Below are 10,000 nucleotides of genomic sequence, written 5' to 3'. Positions count from 1 at the left end.
TACACACGTTCCTCTGTTTGTGTATGTGTGTACCAGGTATAGTGGCCTCTACGGCAACTGTCTATGATGTTTTTGTCAATTACCAATTAACCAGGTATCTGGACCATCAGTTTGTGAGATGCTTGTGCCAGGCTGTACATAGAGAGAGAGAGAGAGAGAGAGAGAGAGAGAGAGAGAGAGAGAGAGAGAGAGAGAGAGAGAGAGAGAGAGAGAGAGAGAGAGAGAGAGAGAGAGAGAGGGGGGAGGGAGGGAGAGCGAAGGAGAGGGAGAGAGAGAGAGAGAGAGAGAGAGAGAGAGAGAGAGAGAGAGAGAGAGAGAGAGGGAGAGAGAGAGAGAGAGAGAGAGAGAGAGAGAGAGAGAGAGAGAGAGAGAGAGAGAGAGAGAGAGAGAGAGAAAGACAGAAAGAGAGAGAGTGGGGAGGGAGGGAGAGCGAAGGAGAGAGAGAGAGAGAGAGAGAGAGAGAGCGAGAGAGAGAGAGAGAGAGAGAGAGAGAGAGAGAGAGAGAGAGAGAGAGAGAGAGAGAGAGAGAGAGAGAGAGAGAGAGAGTGGGGAGGGAGGGAGGGCGAAGGAGAAGGAGAGAGAGAGAGAGAGACAATGGGAGGGAGAAGGAGAGAGAGAAACTGAAAGAGAAAGGGAAAAAGAAAGAGAAAATAGAAAGAGAGAGTGAGAGAGGGGGGGGAGGGGGAGAGGGAGAGAAAAAAACAGAGAGAGAGGGAAAGAGAAAAAAAGAGAGAGAGAGAAACAGAAAGAGAGGGGAAAAGAAAAACAAAAAGAGAGAGGTAGGTACAGAATTAGAAATTGACTTAAAGAGAAACAGAGAGACAGAAAGAGTGTACAAACGGTGGGTACCAAAATAACCAATAACTTATCACTTTTCACTTTCTTGAGATTATATAAATGAAGATATTGATGATAATAATGATAATAATAATAATAAAAGGGGCAGTTAGGATAAATACCATCATCTATATAAATAAAGATATCAATAATAATAATAATAAAGGTTGGTAATTTGGATAACGATATGGAATGATAATGACAGTAAAGATAATGATAATAATCACAATCATAATAATTATATTGATAATAATGATAATAACTGTAATAATAATAATGATATTGATAGTAAAAATGATAACAGTAATAATTACAACGATAATGATGATAATAATATCAATAACCCTTATAATGACCATAATGAAAGCATGATGATGAAAATAAAAATGATAACAATAATGATGACAATAATAATAATCACAATAATGTTCATTTTATTCATAATTGCAGCAACATTAAAGAAAGTAGTAATAATAATGATGATAATAACAATAACAATAATAATGGTAATAACAATAGCAACCATAATGGTAATACAAGTAATAATAATAATGACAAAATAATAACACTTATATCTATAACAATAATAATGTTATTAACAATAAGACGACCAATAACAACAAGAATAAGGAAAAAATAACAATAACAACAGCAATAACAGAGCGATAAAAATAACAATAGCAATAACAATAAGACTGATAACAATAAAAAGGGCAACAGCAATAATAAGAACATTAACAATAACATGAGCAATACCAATAACAAAGTCAGTAACAGTAACAACAGCGACGAAAGAAGTAAGAATCATAAAAACAAAAACAATAAGAATAATAACAAGATCAATGACCAGAATAAGAACAATAACGAGCAATAGCAATAAATAACATGTGCAATAATAAGAACAATAAAAAGAGTAATAGCAATAACAGAGAAACAACAGTAACGAGAGTAAGCAATAACAACAAGAGGAATGACAATCACAAGAGGAATAACAATAACAAGAGCAATAAAAATAACAACAATAATGATGAAAATAGTTGTAACATTAATTAAGATAACGATGATAAAAATAATAATAACAATAATAGTAATAATAACAATAATAATAATCATATGATAATAATAATCATAGTAATAATATCAGTAATGATAATAATAATAACGATAATGAACATGACACCATGAGAATGACAAGAAAAATGATCATAATAATGACAATATAATGACAATATAAAAATAAAAAAATACTGCCTGTTACTGCCCGGTACCGCCCGGTACTGCTCTGCAGAGGACGTGAGGTACCCCCACTAAGCGAGAGTTCAGACTAGGCGAGTCCCCCCTTTTCTAGCCAGCACCAGCACCGTCTGAGGTCATCGGCGGCAGGAAGCTGAAGTTGTGCGTCCCTGGATTATTATTTTTTTCCCCTTTTTTGTTGTTGTTGTTGTTCTATTTATTTTCGCTTTCTTTTAACGGCCTTCCAGTTTTATTCTGATTTGTTTTGCTTAGAGTAGAGTAAACGTTCTCTTTTATTTTCCTTCATTTTTTTTCTGAGATTATAAGAGCCTATATAAAGAGTCTTCTTGGCGGCAAATTCTCTCTCGGGTTGCAGGGTTGCCAAAATGCCGTAATTCGGGCCATTTGCAGTTATTCTTACTCTACGGATCGTCCCCATACCATTTCATGCCGTACGAGGCAACCTCATACGGCAGGAGTGAGGTGATATTACCTCACTCATTATTTGGTGCAAATTATGATTTTACCTAATCTATCTTTTTACATTATAACAGGATGAGTATAGCATGCATAGGAGACTTCGAAGCCGTTCTAACATTCGTGTATTTCCCATGGTTTATCATTTATTTGCATTTCAAGATTTCCATTTTCATTACCTTCTTTCATGCCAGTCTAACGTTAGATCTACTCACGAATATGAGAAAGGTAGGGTTAAGTGTTGTAGGCTTCTCGACAAAAGTTAAACATAGAGGAAGGAAACAATCAAAGGATAATTAAATACGTATATTGAGACTGAGGTGTTTATCAATGAAATGTTGATCAAGCAGAATGCCGCCAAAGACATAATTTAAAAGGACAAATGACTCTAAACCGTGACTGAAGGTTGATGAGGATTCCTGCAAGGATCTCTGCAAGATTGTCGTTCCACCCTTACCGCAGAAATCTCTGTCGAAAAACGTCACCAATCTTCATTCTTCATTCCGCCATATTTCAATATAAGTCACTCTTCTACGTCATTACCCTCCAACTCCATTAAAAATATATATTAGAAAAGTTAAACCATGAGCACATTTGAAGCATATAGTGTTATATACAGGTTGCTTTTAAAAAACTTATTTTTTGGCCTAAATGCTCTGGCGAGGCCCGTCGTATATTGAAGAAATAACTTTAAAATATTTCAATCAAATGCATAAACAGACGAATATCTTTGAACGTCATGCAGTAATTTCAATACATTAGTAAGCTCTGAAGGTTCCTTGAATTGTAAGACCTTAAGCTATATCTCGTGGATCACATAAATACGACACTATGAAAAGAGATACACACTCTGGGTTCCTGAGTGTAACTGTGTGTGAATAGTGTTACATGTGATCCCCTTCGTACAGTGCTATAATGCATGCACTTCGGTGTTTCCTAGCATTGTGGATCACGTTTACATAGGGTGGGGACGTGTGAGGAGCAAATGCTTTGTGATAGGCAATGGTCTGAGGTGGATTGCTGGTTAGGCTGGTGTCATGTGATGTGGTGCCACTTCGACGTATGCTCTGTTTGGCCACTCCTTCAGCATGAGCAAGAGATATGCATTTACACAGGTCTTTTTAAAGTTCAGATACATAACCGATAATATACAAGTTTCAAATATTATTCTTATATTTCCTCTCATAAACCGAAAATGATATACACTGTGGCCTTCACTCAATGCATATATCTCTAAGTCGCTGAAATACATTATATCTGAATAAAGTCTATAGAAAACAATATGGCAAAAGAATTCATGCCTGAAGGATAACGGTACGTCCTTCCCAAAGGCTGATCCGCCGGCGAAAAAGGCCTTCCGGAAGAAGGGACACGCTAATATAGTTTTTTTTTATCATTAATTGGGAAAATGAATACATGTCGGGTTTTCCTTGGAGCAGTACCTCGTGTAAATCAATGTAATGTTTTTTTAATTACATAAAACTAATGTTCTGTACATAATTTTTACATTATTGTAAGGTAATTATTTCCATTACCTTTCTCAGAAACAAAAGTTGCTTCTCGTTAAAGGGAAGCCTTCATTATTTTTGTTTCCCTTAGAATTCCCGTTTTCTGTGTAATCACGCTGAACACAGAAAATGTGCCGTAACAGAAGTGGCAACGTGCTGGGTTGTTGGCTCGTCACTCCTCTGTGTTTTGTTTCTTTCGTTTTTGTCTACAAGAGAGAGAGAGAGATAAGTATATTCTTGTTTTGTAAGGGGCCAGTTAGGATGTGTTATAGCATTATAACCTTTGAGAATATACAGACTGAGGGATCTTAGTTTTGGTTTTGTTTTATCCTTGGTTTTAGTGTTTTTATTGTTTTATTTTTCTTATTTTGGTTTTTACTTTATTTTTACTTGAAACATAAAGAACAATGGACACATTTTCAAACAAAGGAAATAATTATGCTCAGGTGGAAAAACTAATTAGTCATGATTTAAATGAGAAATACTTTCGGGTTAAAGGGCTTCAGAGTCGTAATGGGCAGGTCATCCTGTAAACGCGCCTGCTACCACTTTAATAAAACAGCTCCCCTGTCTCAATTGCACTCTGCAAGACCCGCGTTGGGGTATACGAAGTTATCTGGGGAAAACACTACAGACCAGTACCGCCCGGTGCTAATAAACCTACTGCCCGGTAGCTATAAACGCATTGTCTCTTTTTCTCTTATAAATTTCATACTAAATACTGACCGGCACTGCCTACATTATCCTTGAATGTATGGGACCGATAAATAAGTGAACTTTTAAAGAATTCTTCTCTGACATAATTATTACAAATGCTTTAGATGGAACTACTTTGCTGATATATAAATTGGCAATACCTACGCTAAACGAGCATACCAATATCTGTGGCTGTCGGCATTTTGACAATAAACTCCAAAGTGCATGGGCAAGAATAAGCTCGAGATATTTCCTTTGACAACAAATGGCGACGAATAAAAAAAATTGTTTAGTTCGGTTCTTTGTTTAACAATGATGAAAAATGTATAAATAAAAAGCTGTTAGGACTGTCTCTTTGGTTTGAAGTAAATTATATAACAATAAAATAGTGTTTGCATTGGTTCCTATCTATACAGTAAATATATATCCAACATGATGCATATATTTTTTTTTTTTTCTACATGTGCTGAAATAGTGTTTTAGCTGTGACGATTATTTATACAATCTCGCTGTGTCTAGTTCTGTTTACATGTTATGTGATTGGCCGAAGGAACCTAAAAGATTATGTATAGCACTCGCTGATTGGTTGAATTGATTTACTAGAGCCCTCTGTTGGCTACCATTAGAATGTGTCGATTTACGATTGTAACTCAGCATTACCATTTCTTCATGGATACCACTTTGTCATCACTGGTAAACGCAATCGTAAATGACCGCTGGTAAATGCGCTACGATCGTATGTTAGTGAATCCGGCTCCTGGATCTTGCATCTGTTGGCGAAAACACACTTTTAGTAAAAAATATTTTTAAAAAATGTTCACAACTTTGTTAGTTATATTGCTAAACACCTATCTAACCAACAAATGCAGTGCAATATAAAATATGAGGGCCTCAACAGTGTCATCTATGGAGTAAAGGAAAGATGGAAAAGTGGTACAATCTGGGTCTAACGTCCTCGGAAGGGTTTTGCGTGTTTTGTTTATCGCCCAGAGATGGCGTTGCGTTAGATGAGGGGGAGTTCATTGACGCCCACGTGTTTTCCTCGATCTCGTAGATTCAGACACATGTTTGAAGTAATTTAATGAATCGCTACAACCCAACTCTGGCTTCCCTCCATCCTCCATTCAGGAATCCGCCTCTTTACTACACAGCGATTGCAGCGCCATCTCTGGGCAATAAACAAAACACGCAAAACCTTTCGAAGACTGTCCCAGGCTGTACCTCATATTGCAATAAAAAAAAAAAAAAAAAAATGTGAGTGCCTCAGCAGCGCCATCTATGAAGGTTTTTTGAAAGCAGAGATAGCTAAGGAAAGATAAGAAAGTGGTACCCCATAATGCAATAAAAATGTGAGGGCCTCAGCAGCGCGGCCAACGCCATCTATGAAGATCCTTAGAAAAGGAAGACAGTAATGAAAAGATAAGAAAGTGGTAGCCCATAAATTAATAAAGAATGTGAGGGCCTCAGCAGTGCCATCTATGGAGCTTCTTCGAAACCAAATACGGTAAAGAGAAGATGGTAGATTATACCACTCAAGGCACAATTTATATATCTATATCATTATATTATTGCTATGAGGATGAAAATTACTGTTGAAGATCAGATAAAACTTTCTCACTGGGTTCAGCTTGAGTTGTTTTTAGTTGATTTTACTTTATATAGAATCTATGCATTCATCTTTGTGCTCTTCCAAGCTATAAATGGAGCTTAATTTTAATTCCATTTCTAATTCCTCCTCATCAATGTTTATTGGAGTGGAACGATATCCATAGTCAATATTTAGAAGAGGATTCGTGTTTCGGTTCAGTTATTCTAAGATGGGTGTAGCATCATCTGTGCAATAACCATTCAATACACTTTGAAGAACTTGATTACACACAGAATTTCTTATATTAACAAATTTAGCAGTTGGTTCATCACTGTTACCTCCAGTACTTCTTAAGCAACAGAAAATCTCCATAAATGCTCAGAATCCAATATTTATGAACAATTGTCCAATTGTGCTAAATGCTTGTAATGTTTACACATGGTATTCTTGATCTAGATTTTACAAGAAAATTTATTCGAAAATTGTGCAGGCTAATGGCACCTGCCCATAATTTATAATGATTTTGACTGCTAATAAATTCAAAATGTTCATAGATTTTGTTTACGAAATGTGCAGTTCTACAAGCCGCTTCTGGCAAGGCACTGAATACTGAATAAGTGTTCATTCTTGCTACTACTTTTCTCCTTAAATTGACAAGGAAGCCCAATTTTCATTTTGACAAAGCTATTACAATTTACATACTTATTTGACAGTTTTTTAGTGCCAATAGACATTTATCTATTAGCATTATAAATCATCTATAATATGCTGCCATTTCAATTTATCAGCAAGAACTGATTTGCGTTACACAATTTCTTTAAGCATACGACCGTAAGTCACATCCTGGTCACAGATTAAAAAATTAGGACGCAATCATGATACCATTTACTTTGATATTCATTCGTTTGTCATGAACTAGAGTCTCTGATCTTATTGACTTTTCAATTAAAAGATATCCAAGTGACTGCTTCCATTTTCCCCCAGTCCCATTGCCATATACTGTGCAGGTCTGTTTGACTTGCCATATTAACCCCAAGTTTTCAAATCCCTTTAATTCGTCTTTACTTACATTATAATAGATTCCAGTTGTGATGTAACATCTTTGTCCTTTATTCTACCTGTTGCATCCTACTTAAAAAAAAAAAAAAAAAAATATGTGTTCGAACCTGGGCCAAAGCTAATATTTTTAAGCCATTATTTGAGCGTCCGTGGTGTTGGGAAACAAACAAATAGTAACTTCTATGCTGTAGAGCGTTTGAAATATAGGCCAAGTGCAAAGGCTCTATGTATATTTGTATGATGGCTACCATTTTTAGTAACCACAGACAAAGCTAATTGAGTTTTTTAAGGGAAAAATCAAATGTAAATCCTATGAAATAGAACATTTTGCAACATACTTTCTTGGAGGTGGACTTTTTTCTACTGCGTCACACGACTTTTTCAAAGTATATTTTGCAACAGCCTTGAAGTTCTTGTTCCGTATCTGTGTAATAATTCTCTTTTATTTTTGGTCTCTGATTTCAATCCATCTGTGTAAAAATCAATAGATTAATAAATAAAATTCATGAGTAAAGAAGCATACAATACTCACTTTATATGCTGGGCAGCACCACACAGTAAAGGCTATATATTTGTAGGTATACTCATTATCATATAACTGAAGGCTATCTGTGGCTATGTCATTTAGTACACCCATCTTCAAATGCACTCTAGTGTTACTGTGGAACTATACTAACTGAAGAGTCATTTCATGTGAGGCTTGGCTGACGCATTGTTGACTCCTCGTTGTCGTGGATGGTCCTCCACAAGTGTTGGATAATGGGAAATGACTTATTTAGATAATGCAGTATAAAGTCTTATTCTTCCTATTAAGACTCAAGAGAGCTTTACAGTCAGACTATTAGTGAAACTGCAACCCTGTCCAATACATTGACTGTTACTATACAGATAATCTTACCAAGTGCTGCATTCTCTTTAGCAATAGACACTCAGAGGAAGAGATCAAGATATTCAAAAATTCTTCCGTATCCTCTGTAAAAAAAAATAATAATGATAAATAAATACTCAATATAGTGTACATTGATTACAAATGTTGGAATTAATTCACTTAGTACCCTACTCAAGTTGTATATAAAGCAAGACTGACGTAAAGTCTAAGCAATTAAATTTTATATATGAGGAATAAGGGTAAATATAAAATTAGTGCTAAGACAGCAGAGTGCCTTTAGAGAGAAGTAGTTACTATTTAAGTGAGTCTCAAGCAGTAGTTAGTTAGTACACAATTTTAGCTAGTTACAGTACTATTTAAACTTCTTACCATGTGGTGCATCATCTGTAACAACAGAATAGGAAAGCACAGGCATGTAAAAACGAACTTTCCCTTCTTCTGAAAAAGAGCATGTATATATATATGAAATAAAAATAACATGTAAATTGTTTAACATAATATACAGCATATATTGCTCATACGACAACAAAGAACTAAAGAATTCCTAATCTAATGTTACACTTACGTCTTACCTATATCTTGATCACTTGTTCTTAGGTGTCTGTAAACTATGCCAGGTCCATTACCAAGGTAAGTCCATATCACCTGTATCAGAAAAAGTATGTATAATTAGACTCTTTATCCATGCTGGTTCACTATTAACACACGAAGCTTGTTCCTGGTATATTTGAAGCTCAGATAGCATACATGAAAATTATCATAAATAAGTATATGTTTAGTATAGCATATTTGCAAGTGGTATACTGTATACACTGTACAAAATACCTTCTAAATTCTGATCTAGGCAAGCATCTCCACAATACCTGGATTCATTTATGTAATTTCTTTTTGAAAAGTGTTGGCTGTATATTCTGTATTTCTTTGTCTTCGTTTACATCTATTTTTAGTGCTGCCTTCCACTGTGTAATTATGCAAAATACATCACTAACATTAATAAAATTGCACAAGTAGCGGCTTTAAACAATATTTTACATAAAGTTATGTCAGACTATATACAAATCACTTGTTTACTTTGTTTTCATTGCTATCAACCATGAACATCATTAACTTTCAAGCTTTGTGTCAGCAAATTACAAAATTAAATTGCGTTATTAAATCTAGTGCTAACCATGTGTTGAATAAGAATACCATCTACTTTGATCCACCACTTGCCTTTCATTATCCCTGGAAAATTCGTTCGTGGGAACCATACTTTGGGTGACTTTTTTTGCTCCTTTTATAAATAATACATGAATTTCGTTCGTCGTTGGGCTTCCGATGAACTTGCTGTTCGTTCGTTTGTTGGTTACAGAATCTCACGTCGTAAAGCTGTCTTTTTGCTATCTTTCTATAATGGTCTTTAGGTCTAAATGCAGGTTGACTATATGCGAAGGATAGGATAACTAGCCAAAAATATGTATTCATTGGATAAGTACTAAACCAGAACAGATGGCGCTGGTGTGCAGGTTGTGCCATCTGTATAATTACGCTTATAGTATACTAAAGAAGTAGAAGAGACTACGCGTGGCTTGGGGACACCGCGTCGGGCAAGCTACCACATGGCTGAACCGTATTCATGTTGACAAATGTGGAAAGGTATGAATGAGAACGAATATCTTCACAATACAAGAGATGTATTTGACCGGTTTCGATTATATCTTCGTCAGAAATACA

Source organism: Penaeus vannamei, chromosome 16 (genome assembly GCF_042767895.1).
Source record: "Penaeus vannamei isolate JL-2024 chromosome 16, ASM4276789v1, whole genome shotgun sequence".
Classification (NCBI taxonomy): domain Eukaryota; kingdom Metazoa; phylum Arthropoda; class Malacostraca; order Decapoda; family Penaeidae; genus Penaeus; species Penaeus vannamei.
The sequence above is the reverse complement of the archived record's forward strand: the minus strand, read 5'-3'. Positions refer to the sequence as shown.